At 41.4% G+C, this 14,107-nt stretch overlaps 1 long non-coding RNA gene across 1 annotated transcript; it reads right to left on the minus strand.

Annotated features, from left to right (window-relative positions):
- Positions 1-2,938: 2,938 nt before the first annotated feature.
- On the minus strand, positions 2,939-10,906 carry LOC142557425 (uncharacterized). Its single transcript, XR_012822769.1, has 3 exons — positions 9,504-10,906; positions 7,782-7,855; positions 2,939-5,466 (listed from the first exon to the last, which is right to left on the minus strand). It is a non-coding gene; the product is annotated as an uncharacterized LOC142557425 (long non-coding RNA).
- Positions 10,907-14,107: the final 3,201 nt, after the last annotated feature.

Raw genomic sequence — 14,107 nt, forward strand, 5'->3', positions numbered from 1 at the left:
GGGTGTGTGCTCTCGGGCAACAAAAGTTTCGAAGAGGGGCGGGGGGAATGTGGAAGGGGGCGTCGAGCGTACCCTCGCGTGTGACGAGGAGGAGCGGGAATGAGGGGAGGGGTGCGCACTGTCGCTCGTTAGCACGATCGCTCGTCGTGGCAAGACGAGCGAGATATAACGTTAAACCAATTTGCCCAACAGCTTACTATCCTAGAGAGAAAGGAAGCGTGCTACCTAAAGCCCCTTAAACTTCGTAAAGTAGCGACACTTTCCTCCTCGTTTTCTCCTCTCTTTCACGCTCCTTTCTCGACCGCGGCGCCGCCTGCACTGCTCGAGCGTAGCATACGCAACAGCACAGAATAGCGACGGCGCCAACATTCGCTCCTCGCCACTCCGTAGACGCGCCTCAAGCGAAAATGGCGCTGAAGCACGAATGTAAACAAATGAAGCCGGCACATTGGCCGGCACTAGGGTCCACGTGATGCTATTAGGCCAATAGCGACGCGGCGTCGGCCAGAGCGCGCTAGGAGGTGGCGGCATTCTTCAAAGCGTGGCGCTACTTTACGAAGTTGAAGGGGCTTTAGTGCTGGGGAGGGCGGGGAGCATTGAACGGGAAGGAGTAGGAGGGAAGGCAAGTTCATAGCACATTCACTGGCCAGCTCACCGCACATTGACGCGTGCACTCTCACTGCTGAACAATTCTTTTTTTTTTGCACTACGGCTGCCACAATGGAACTCCGGGAAGAAGGAATGCGCCAAGGGAAAGGGTGCGTGCTTTCGGGCAACCGAGTTGCGAAAATGGCGGGGGACTGTCACTCACTCAGTTCGTTTGGGCAATTATTTCTGCATAACTTTTGTGGACAGGATTTCTTGCTGTAAATGTTGGCACACTAGCACTGGTTGGGTGAGAAAAATGCTCTTTTTTTTTGCAGCAGCATGGCTAGAGTATCCTGGCACTGCTTTTCAAGATTGGTTTACATTAATTACTGTGGGATACATTCGACTGGTCACTTTCAAGCATTCTCGTGGTGCGGCATACGTTCGAATGGTTGAAAGTGAACTCGGATTTGACTGGTTTGTTCAGTACGTTCGAATGGTTCCTACTACAGTTCAATTCGGTTTGGAGCGATGCGGAGCCCTCTCGAGATTGGATCCACAGAAACCCTACCCCAGCCAAACATTCTAGTTGCTCCCAGAGCAATCAGAGCAGCCACAGAGTTTCTGTCGTATTTTGGTTGCGCTCTCAGGTTGAAAGGTGGGCACATCTCCGTGCGTGTGATATCGACCATCTGGATGTAAACCGGTCCACAAAAACGCTCGAATGCAACCAGTTGAATGTACCATCCCACTCACCTTTGAGCTAGGAGCACATTGGGAGTATAGTCGAAACACCGAGATCCAACTATTCTGATCACATGGATCTGCCAATTATTCTGGGAGCAACTGAAGATTCAGCTCAGACATGCTTTCGCTAGCTACAATATAGGCGCCTCTACCGCCGATGAACTTCGGAGATTGACAATGCCGCCTCCATATCACTGCAAGCAGATTCGGAAGCAGCCAAATGTAAATTCAAACGAATGTATAATATGTTGCTGAACCTTACATTACCATTCCCGAACACCTCGAACCTCTCGTATTCAGCTTATGCACATGGGACATGAGTGACAGCCGGAGCCGCTGTCATGGTTACGCAACTATAACAAGAGATGGTGCGAGTGTCCCAGTGCGAGTGCCCCCTGATGACGCCGATAATTAAGGAACTCTGGGTGTAACTGTACAGGAGCTTTTGCCGGTTGGACCGTGAACGACTTTTTCAAAGCTCTTTTGAAGTTTTCAGGTAATGCTGCAGAAGGTACGCGGCATGCTTTAACAAAGCAGGTGGCATTTTCAATAAACATTTACGTTGGAAAAAAAGTAAGCAGATCCAATGTATTGTTGGAATCTAAGTGAAGTAAATGTAATTACATATAATGAATGCAGAAACTATGCTCACGCATCTCACACTCATGCAAAGGTTGTATTCAGGGCCACTGAAGAGTTTAATGCATTAATTGCCTTGTTAATAGTTAATAGCTCAAAATTTTAAAGGTGCACTGCCACGTTTTTAGAGTCATGTAAAAAGTGGTCGATGAGCCATTCGGAGCGATTCCAGATCTTGCCAGTTTCATTCCCACATCTCTTCATCTCCAACTCCCGTATGGCTAAACACTGTGCTTCCCGTTACATTTCAAGAGCCTTTTCCCATTCCTTCTTATCCAACGTTGCCTGTTTCAACTCAGGTGCAGTATGCCACTATTTAGGAAAATATTTGTGTTCCTTCTTGTCTATCATAGTTTGATTATTTCTCCTTTACAAGCTCCTCAGGTGACTGAAAGCAAGATATTGTGAAAGGCGTTGCATGTATTAACACAGATAAGCATTCTTTTTGTGACCATCCAGCAGGCTCAGCAGAACCATATATCACACTTTGTTTAGAAATGAGAGGATAGTACATGAATATTCAATTCAGTATTCGAAAGCCCTTCTCAAATATGCATAATTAATTTTATTTAGGAACTTCATTATTTGCACACCCCTATTTATTAATCTTGAAAGACTGCTTGCAACTTTGATGTGCAGGGTGCAATATGTCGCAATACCATATTTTTTACCCCGTACATCCCATGGATGATGTGTTGCTTTTTAGTGGACAGTACAACATACATGCGTAATGTGCTGTAGTAGAGAGCGTCTTCTTTGTGTGCTGGGACAATCAAATTGTCAGACAGCGCACAGAGTTAAGTGAATAACATTTGGTGCTGTAAACACATGGCGTGTAGAAACTTTGGTTCCAAAGATCTTGTATGTTTGCAAATTTACTAGCAATCCCAGTAAAGCTTCATCCATTATTCTAGCAAGACCACAATTGACAAGGTAGTTCAACAAACAAGACAAAGACTGCACCTCTGTTTGTTATGATTTATTTTCAGCAAATGATCGAGAAGCAAGAAGTACCACAACCATGAAATGGCAAGTCAGAAACACAATCTGCTTTCAATGTGACGGTATGTGCAAGTAAATTAACAAAGAAAGTGGGTGAGAATACAGCCGAAACCTCGTAATAACAGTCACGGACAACACAAAAATAATTTCAATATATCCAATATTTATCAGAAGATATAAAGTGCAGTCGCAGTTTTACAGAATATTAAAAATTGCCTGTGGCAGTTAGCATAATTCCAGTCCTTGAGCTGGATTATTCAGGTGTGGACATTATACTTGTATGAGAGATGGAAACAAATTATCATGCAAAAATTTAGGAATGAACTTCATTAATGACTTTACAGCACATACTGCAATTTAATAATTCTAGCCGTTGAGTTTGCAAGGTATGTCCATGAATTTTGAAGAGTGTAGCATGCATTTTGAGATACGCACAACCAAACTAGCATATGTATGCACTGTTGTCTGACTTAAATATTTTAAGAAAATGCTCTTTTATGCATTGAAGCACAATATTAACTGGAACACCCATGTATTTCATCGCACTTTGGCAATGAATATCTTGAAACTGGGGTCATTCTGAAAATTCCAAGTGGATATGCCTTGCAAACTAACCACCTACAATTAGAAAATTGCAATATGTGCTGCAAATGAATCAATCGAAAACTTAACTAGTGAATTTGGGGGATTAGTTGGATATGTGTTTCAATTTTTCTTGCAAAGTAATGCCCGCCTCTTTAAATACTTCTGCTCTAGGACTGGAATTATGCCATCTGCCACAGGTGATTTTTAAAAATTCTGTAGAAGTTAAAATTGATCACCTGGTATTTTAATTACATGCAATAAGCTATAATCATTCTAGCATTCCTTCATTATATTCAATAATTTTTTACATCTATGTCTGTTATACTGACATTTAACTGTATTTTGCAGTGAAAGAGCTTTCATTATTTGATACAAGTTCCTTCTGTGCGGACTGCCATGGTTATGATACCATGCCGCTATAGAGGGTAAACATGGGTAGCCCGACAACTTATAGGCAAAATGACTTTGTCAGGGCCTTCAAAAAGTTTAGACAAATCCCCAGATCCCCTTGTCAAAACATTGGCTGAGGGTTCCCAAGTCCACCTAATGATAACTTCATCTTGTTTATGTTAGAGAGCATGTTTGTGATTATATGTCATCTTGTTGCGAAATGCAAACTTTCAGTTGACAAAGTGTTCGTGCGCTGCTATGTCAATGGCATGTTTTATATACATGGTTGTTTCACGCCTGTGAAGTCAACCGTTTCTGCCCAACATTGTTCACCACGGTGTACGACTTACTGCCGCAGAGAGCACAGTACCTAGTAGATCACGAGATTCCTGAAGCTAACAATACAGAAGGGACTGTTATAACTGATTGCGCTACTAGAAATGCAATGCTCAATAGAACGAGACTACCACCCCCGCAGAAGAATCTCGTTGAGAAAGAGCAGGTTATTTAGAGAAAGCTGCAAACCTATACTTATAACAACCTGCACATTCTTCATAAAATTTATCCAGAAAGATAAACGGACGCATGCCATCATGGTGCGAGGTCATGTCAACCCCAGACCACGTTACATGGGCAAGCACGGCATATACACGTAAGACAAACACAGAAATTATGGGGCACACACAATGGAAAGCGGCACTGTTCAGTTCACAGGAAGAGATTTCAACGGCCATCATACGACAAGAAAGACGGCACGCAGAAGCCAGCTGGGCCCTTGTCTAGGAATTAATGTGAGCTAATGCAGTTAATAGCAAACGCCTCAATACACTGCAGCGAGGACAGTCACATAAACCTTGTTGAAGGGTCTCCTCGTGCCCACACATAGCGTTTTTGGCCATTCTAATGCGAAAATCAAAAAAGCAAAAGAATTCGTAAATGCCATTCCTAGCATGTCTGAAAATTCAGAGTGGTCTCATATTGGCAGAGTCCAATTGGGATACAAAGGTGGAGCAATGAGTCCAAGTGGTGCGGCCGGTTGTCTCGAAAACTTTCGGTGTGTTCCACACAAAAAACATGACGTCTTGTGCAAGCACAAGTTTTCTAGTGGCACCTGACCTTGATAACAGTAATGATTCCTCTTTGATGTTGCCTGCTCGATCCTGCCTCAAACCGCTGGATTCGATCCCGAATGCTTGTGCCGCATTTCGTGGTTCGTGAGCCCCTGTTGCCTGGTGAAGGTTCGAAGGCAAAGCGTGCACTCGTAGAGGCGCTTGTGCGTATGCGTCGGTAAATGGAGTGCCAAGTTCTGCTTCAGAGCAAAGGTCATAGGGCACAGGTGGCACTTGAATGGCTTCTCGCCCGTGTGGGTCAACTGGTGGCGTTTGACGTGCCACCACCTGGAGCTCGTGTAATGGCACAGCTCGCACCGAAAAAAACGGTCTTGCCGCAATTCCTCCAAGCTCGAAAACGACGTTCGTGTTGTCCTCGCCGTTACTTGACTGATGGTCCCAAGGGCTGTGAAATAAGATTGCATGGACATCAGAGAAGGGATGGTCGGTGAAAATGCTTCCAACAAGATGGTGCCCTGGTAAAATTAACTATAACAGGTAGTCTTTAAGGAGAAGGCCTTAGCTCGAAGCCAACTTTCACTTTTTTGGTTCAAATATGTGCAAGATGTGCAAATAATTTCATTAGAGAATTGCTGAATTTACTTGAATTAACTTAGTTGCATTTGAACAGAGAAAGCCGGTCTATACCAACTGGAACAGGCAGAATTTTCATCCAGGACCTCGTAATTTATTCAAGAAATTGCTGAGTATTGGTCAGAAGAAGAAAAAAAAGTAAATAAAAAAAGAAAATGGTACAGAAAGATTGCACATCTGTAACTCTGCACCAAAATCAAATATCGCTGTTTCGCAAACAGCATCTACTAGAGCATAAGAAGCAGACTGATGCTATGTATAATTTTACATCTTGCATCAAACTGTTACTATGTTTACAAAAGTCTTGCGGAGGTCATACTCATAAATATATTGCAGTATTTCAGAGCAGTGCATATTATCGCAATACTTTGTCCGCTATCGTCTCAACCTGGTAGAATTTACAGAACCATAAATTTTTAAAGCTTTTTTTTGATATACCTTAGTTACAGAGGTATAAGAGTGATGCTTCAGTATATTCAAATTTTGAAATTTGTAACAAATTTGTGTAAAAAAAAATTAAAAATGACGTCCTAAATTGGAACTGCACTATCTTCAGTCAATAGATTTCAACTTTTTCTGTTGAATGCAACAAACTTCATAAAATATAGCGGAGTGGATGCCAAGCAAGACAACTTGCATTTCTGTGTGTCTAGATAAGAGCTCAATGAGATAACGCCTCCTCTAAAACAGACAAAACAAGCTTCTGTGGTACACATCAGCGTATATGTACTGCTGGCAACCATCACCTCTACTCTTGTTGGAACAAATACCACGACATCACTCACATGCACACACACACACACACACGCCCTTCAGGTGCCAATTACTTCTGTTTGTTGAAAACTTAGTTCTAGTGCATTTCTTAAAATTACAATATCATAACCATAAAATCATACTCATAAAATCGTAATCATAAGAAGCCATACAACAGCAGAACAAATGGAGAATTCTCAATTCTTCAAAGAGTTTTGCCAAGTTTACAGAATGTGGTCTCCATGTAAGAACACTCTGCAGGAAAGCCAGACGTGAGAACATCAAGCACACCACGTCAATGATAGTAGGAAAGCACCTATGAACAATATGCCTCGTCCAATACTTGAGAAATAATGAAAGTCAAACCGCGACATAAATACGATCGGACGAGAGCAAACACCCATCCTTCCAGGTCGTTTTACGAAAACGCTTTACAAATACTATTCAAACATGCAGAACAGGTGAGATAAGCGTTTTCAAATGTATGACATGTTTTACATAAAAATTTTTTCATCAGCATTTTTTTTTTGCTTTTGATGCAATATCTTGGCGTGCACAAAAAGATATATATACTTTCTGTTGAGAAGGCAAACATAGTGTTAGCGCAGCTTGAAAAAATACCACAGAAGATTAACTCAAAACAAAGCAAACACTGAGATCAGTACTGCAGTCGGGAACAATCTGCTTTGTTGCATATTTCATTAAAACCTTGCAGGTGGCAAAACAAACAAACGACAATATATGAGAAAACCACACATGAAAATTTTGAGACATATGTTGGGTCAAATTGGCTGTTGCAGCAAAAGTGAGGAAATACATTGTTCCTACTGCTCTCTGTTCCTTGCAGCATCAAAACTTTCAAAATTGCGTGTCTCGACTTTAACAGGGCTACTAGCAGGAATGCGGCCATTTTTGCTAGGACAAGTTATACGTGGGGGAAAAGCCTGGTTGCGGTATTCAGCATGTCATCCACTGAGCGCTTACGTCTACACATGAGCATTTGTTGAGGGAAGCAATTGCTGGGCAAGAGACTGTGAAGGCCAGTAACCAAACAGACTGACACGTACAATACTCAGTGATTATGAAATCCGGCATAAAGAATGCTTACCTCGCAGAAAACAAAACAAAACATAAAAAAGAACATACCGCTGTCAGAAATGTAAGCGAACATATTTACGCACTTGGTTGCCCTAACAGCCATGTAACGACAAGTGTCGTGCATGAAATGATAAAGGAACAATGCTCATTATAATGTTGTCAACGTCTCCTTCCTAAAAATATCTTTAGGCTGCTTCTATATTTCTGAATTCCACTAAATAAGAAAAGTGCACACTGCGGAATGAGCCACAAAGTGGAATTAGGCATCAGTTGTACTTGGAGATGTGCAGAGCCCAGCTGGGACGGCAGGTGGATATCGTCGTAGGCCCTCCATTGCATTGTTTTTCAGGCTGAAAACAAAAGGAACAGAAGTTAAGCTCCTGACAACATACAGCCCAAAATAAGGAATTGCAAGCAGATTAAAGGACTATGGACATGATGTTTTGGAACTGAAAAATTTTTTTTTCTCTACATGAAAGTCCAAAGCGTGTATACACTGTAAAAAATTATTGACAATTGTCAGAGCACTCCTAAAAATTTAATAGTGTAATGCTTGTTTCCGTAAACCAGCCTCAGTATCAGTACTTAGGAGGTGGATGCATCGCACTGTCATGATGCGCTAGCTTGCTTTGTTCCTGCAGCCATTGTGGCTGCTACATGTGAATGCACTCAAAAGAACCACGCACAGCGCCCTTCTTTATTTTTCATAAGCAACGACGTCACACCTAGCCTTACTGCTACATGACATCAAATTTTGCTCCGAGTCATGACATTACGATAATGTCATGACACTTAAAATAAGGCTTAAAAGGCTGACACTTACCAACTGGGTGTTGGTGTCAGCCTTTTAGGCTTTTACATATGGGAACTGTCTGGTAGAGCCTTTACAGCTTCGAAAAAAATGTGTCAATGCTCCTTGACCATTTAACTGCCAATCACAAACTGAACTTGTCCTAGGCGCTGTATCAATATTGCCAAACAAGCCGTACCCATCAACTTAATTCGCGTTGTGCATTTGAGTTTTGGCACTAGAACATATTATTTCAGGGTGCATTCAATTGTTTTCGTTATCTTCTCAGATAATTATGCTCAAACCTGTCACACGTGGCGAGGGAAAGTCTCCCTAAGAGCAGATGTCTTTTGTTAATATTTCGGATTAATATACAGTAAACAATCACTTCAACAAACTCGCCTTATTTGAAATATTGCTTTATTCAAAGTTTTTTACGTTATCACATTGCTATGACCCTATTACAGCTTCTCTGCTTCTAACGAAATAGCACTCATAACGAAGTAAATTTTCTATCCCAGTGACCTCACTACCGCAAGGGTTTACTGTAATCGATAAACCGTATGTGTAACACCTTTATTGAATAAACAAGAAAGGGGGTTAACCGAAGGGCCTAAATTTTGTTAAGTATATCATAAGAAGCCAACAAACACTGACACCAAGGACAACATAGGGGAAATTGTACTTACTAAATGAATTAACGAAATCATAAATTAATGAAAATAAAAGTGGATGAAAAGACAACTTGCCGCAGGTGGGGCACGAACCCACGTCTTCGCATTACGTATGTGACGCTCCACCTTTATCGAATTGGGATATAAGATGCAATAATTTGGTGGAACAAAAAGGAAACTAAATTTTTGTACTTTTTTACAAAGGAACTTGGTAGTTGAAGGGTTAAAAAAAGGGAGGAGGTGAGGGGAAGACTTGCCAAGGTTCGGTGTTCGTTTCCAGATACGATCACGTAGTTAAGGAGATAATTCGAGAAACGGGTGGCAGCTTGCATGCCTTGGGAGGCACCTCTGCTGGCTGAAGCTTCTTGGGCAAAGTTTGCACTGCGTATTGTGTGTCCATACATGCTTCACCATGTTCTCCTTTTGGTTAAAGGTCATCAGGCACAGGTGACAGACAAATGGTTTATCTCCCGGAGTGTGGACGGCCTGAAGGCGTTTGAGGTGCCACATTTTGCTGCTAACGTAGGGGCATACCTTGCATCGACACCACAGTTTTTGCAATGGCGTTGAGCTTGACGACGGTTCCTGCGTTACAGATGCAACTGCCCTGGCCTTGCCGCCGGCTTAAGCAGCTGTGAGATAAAGAGGATGCAGGGATGAGACAGATTTTCCAGAAATAATGCCACACACTTTGTAGCGAGATGTGCTCCAGCAAAACCAACAGTGACAGTTGTCGACATTCGAGACAAGCTCGATGAGCTTTAATGGTATATGAGAGTACTGCTGATAACTATCGCTTTCACTGTCAATACTTTTTTGTCATTTGGATAAGATACAAAATGTACAGTTGGCCACAAAAGTTTACGTGACACAGGATTTGAGAAAGCGCTGAATTCCAGGAAACCTGGGCACTTTACTATCACTTTCCTGTCATACTCTTGTTGTTTGGATAAGACAGAAAATGCACAGTCAGTCGCAAAAGTTTAGGGGACATGGATTTGAAATACCACTTAATTCCAGAGGAGCCTGTGGACTGAACTGACGCCTTCATTGTCGACATTTGTTTTGGATGAGACACAAGAACGTACATTCAGCCGTGAAAGTTTACGGGACAAAGAATCTGAGGAAGAGCAAAGTTGGAGTGAAGCCTGGGCACATAACTATCGCCTTTATTGTCAATACCGTTTATCACTGGGATGATATGCAAAATGTACAGTCAGCCACAAGAACTTACGGGACACGGGATTTCAAAAAGCACTGAAATCTAGTGAAGCCTATATTACGTAGCCTTGAATTCGAAGTTTCAATATGCGCTAGTGTTTGCAGCCTATGCAATGTCCCATTAAATTAGAATCAGCAGGCCTTAACAGAGTAAAATTGAACATTTGTTCGGATGTCCTGTAAACTCTTGCAATTGACTACGCACCAAGAAAACTTCCTGCATTTACTCCATGAAAATGTGCATGGTGAAAGAGGATCTTGCAGAACTTTCGGAGGGTGGGACCAAAGGAGTTTATGTTAGAGATAAAAAATAATTGCTAGCTTTATATATCCTTGAAGAGAGGAGGAATTATTGAGTTCCACTGTAACTTTGTCTGCCTTATTCATGAGAGCCAATGGCCCCCTGTGGTGTGGTAAAAAACAATACCACAAGAATTTACTGGAAAGATACTGTGCAGACAAGTATCTTTCTCTCACTCAGGTGCGGTCATCTTACTTGGATAAAAATGTGAAGGGTGGCGATGAAATTAAGGAGACAACGTGCCACTCCAGCTCAATCACCTGCATTATTAACACGATAGTTTTAAGGGCCCCGTGTCACAAAAAATGCGATGTTGGCGCTGGATGTTGCTTGGCGAAAAATCATTCCGAATCACAACCACGCAGGCCATCCGAGTGGCACAGAGGCATTACTGAACCAATTGAATTCCTCAAGGTAACCTAAATATCATAAAGTAGAATCTAAACACAATCTACAGACAGGATAGCATCGGATTGTAATTTGAGTATACTAGAAAACATAATTCTGTTACGCGGAAATTCAAACACAAACCCCTTTTCCAGCATTTCTACCATTCATAGAGGGGCCATGGCCTCAAAGATTTGCATGCGCCAGCTGGTGCACGCACGTGGGCCAATCTCAGAGGCCATGCAGCGGTGCGCCCATTTCCTTGCAACGCCTCCAGATGGCACTCACCTCCACCACACAGCGTGCCGATTCTACCAGAAAGCTCGCCTTCGTGCATAGCGTTCGATGCCAGTGTTTCCCGATAAACGTTACGGTTACAGAAGCTGCAGCTGCCGGCAAGTGTGAGAAGCAGTCTGAGATCTTTGGATGCTATTGCATTCCACTTTAAAGGCGAAGCTTAAGCATTCTCCCAATTTTTCAACACAAGCTTGCCGTTTGATGTATTTGTTATGCACGTGACGACAACATGCGCCATTTATTTATCCAGTGAAAAGGCTGAATACGTTTACTTCCCATGCCGCAATTCTGTTCTCGCACATTTTTGCACGAGACTTCTTTCAAATAAAGAAAGCTAATTGAAGAACTAATTTAATAATGCAGCCAGTGAGAACTGCTGGAATATTCTCACCACACTACTGTGGAGTTTTGGACATTTACAGTCAGAGGATTTACATATGTACGGGCTTCGTTAAGCAATTGCTTAAGGCAAAATACAGCTGTAGCTAGAAGGTGTGCAAGAAGTACATTTTGAGGCAGAATCGAATAGTGCTACAAACCAGTAAAACTTAACACTCTTCAAATAGTATTAAAATCGTGAATTATTTGTTTCATTTTGGTGGTAAAGCAACAACTGGTGTTCTAGTGTTTGCAGTGTTAGCACAGGTTTTGTTGTCACACTGCACGTTAGGATGGATGCTTTACTAAAGCACAAGTGCAGCATTAGAAAAAAAATATATACAGTTTATTGTCATACTGCTAGTTTTTCCGGAGCTTCAAAGGTCACGCATTATCAAAACGAAGTTTAACGAAACAGACCTACAGGCCTGTTCGGCATGTTTGTGTAATGTGAACCTACACAGAGTAAGTGTCGTGACTGACTCAGAAATACGTAGCCAGCAACAACAGCAAAAAAAAAAAGCCCCTCCCCCCCCCCCCATCTTCTGGAATGCCCAATGCCTGGTCGTGCGACTATTACATCAAATGAAATTAAGTTGCAGGGATTAACATTCCAAAGCAATGCACGATACGAGGGCCAAATTCACAAATGCAGGATTAGAAAAAAAAGTCAATATACTGACAGCTTTTTGGTGCACAAAGGGTGAGACGTTCAACAAGGCCATCTTATGGGCTTTGTTTGGCATTTGTGCATTGGGGAAGCTCCAGATTAACTTGGACCACCAAGGTTTCCTTAATGGGCACGAAAATCCGAGTACATGAGTGTTTTTCCATTCTGTGCTGATTGGGGTTGGGCCAACGTGGCCGTGAATTGAACCCGCGACCACTATTATATGAAATAGTGCTGTGACAATACATCCCAATTTATTTCGGAGGAGGACACTAGTGTGCTGCAACCAAAAGTAGTAGTAAACAACGCCTGTTGATAGAATGCCACATCTGATAGAAATATGAGCGAACCATCGTGACTTAGGTGGGAAATTTCGACTCCCTCAGCAGCACAGCACCTGTTAAGTAACTTCTCATGTTTTGCATCACTTATCGCTGGCATGAAAGTAATTACGTTCTCGCTTATGCTTGATCACGCAAGTTGACAATGTGAAGCATTACAAAATTATGCAAAAGATATTCATATTTGCGAATACCGACTATTTGACAGTGAGAATGAGTTGAAGAGGGCAATATTCTATTTGTTAGTCTAAAATTTCAAATGTTAGCACTTCCCTAGCCATTGATTTGCAGATAAAGAAACAAGCACAATTATGCAAACTGTCTTGTGGAATGTAAATAAATACTGTTCCTTGCACGTTACTAGTTATGAAGCAGGTTGAATTAGTATACTGCACACCTCATTTTAATTATGCCAGCACGCAAGTTAAGGAAATATACTTACCTCGACTACACTTTTTCTACACTGGTCCCAAAGGATGTGTATATACTTTCATGAACTAACCACTACGCCAACCTAAATTGAAATTTCGTAGTTCTAAATAAATAAAAAACTGTAACTTGTAAAACGCAACTGAAACACCCCATGAAAGGCCATCGAGAATCGGAAGAGTTGAATATTCTCGTGCACGAAATCGGATTACTCCCTTTTTTTTTTTTTGCAGCCAAGAATTGATATAGAAATTCAATAAACTACATTTGATAGAGCTGTGACAACAGCACTCAGACCAGAAAAATCTGATCTTCAAATATTGGCTCAAAGCCAAACGACTATTTTATAAACTAAGGCAAAACTCACACAGTGACACATCTGTCTTAAGTACAGCATTAATTTTACGATGCCAATATTGTTTGCTTAAGTGTGATAGTATCCCGATAGACTTTCTCTCTAAACATGTCCTAAACACAGTTTCTGAGTACTTCAAAGTTTTGTGGTTCTTAGCAATTTCTTACATAACATTGAAAGCATAAAGTGAAATTCTGCTACTAGTACCATTCGCTGAAGTATAATTATTTTTTCCTCTCAATGGGATAAATTTCATTGAAGTAGTACAGTAACCTCCAAATAAAGCTACTGTGTTTCCCATGTTTTTTTCACATACGGCACTTCAAGCTGACTTAAAAATTTTACATAAAGAAATTTCAGAAGTTGCAAAATGTAGCTGAACGTATAGCATACCCTTAATACATTTAGGCTCTATTCTCAGAACAGGACTAAAGGCTAAGTTTAAAAAGCAAACAATGTGCAACAAGAAATGGCCAAGGAAGTTAGGGAACACACAGTGAATACAGAAATTTCTCCATAGTACTGCAGACAGAAACAATGCTACTTTGCTAGAATTACTTTTCTGAAACTTCTCAAGAGGCCAGAACAATCACTCAACAACGGGCCAGGACACTACAGAAAAAGATATGAAACATACGCTGTGTGAAGTCAGTTAAAAAGATTACATTAAAAAGATTACAGTAAATGGCAAAGAAACTAATATCTTTGGAAAAAGAAAGGGTAAATAATAATAGAAAGGTTATGAAATAACACTTGGTA

This window comes from Dermacentor variabilis, chromosome 9 (genome assembly GCF_050947875.1).
Source record: "Dermacentor variabilis isolate Ectoservices chromosome 9, ASM5094787v1, whole genome shotgun sequence".
NCBI classification, from domain to species: Eukaryota; Metazoa; Arthropoda; class Arachnida; order Ixodida; family Ixodidae; genus Dermacentor; species Dermacentor variabilis.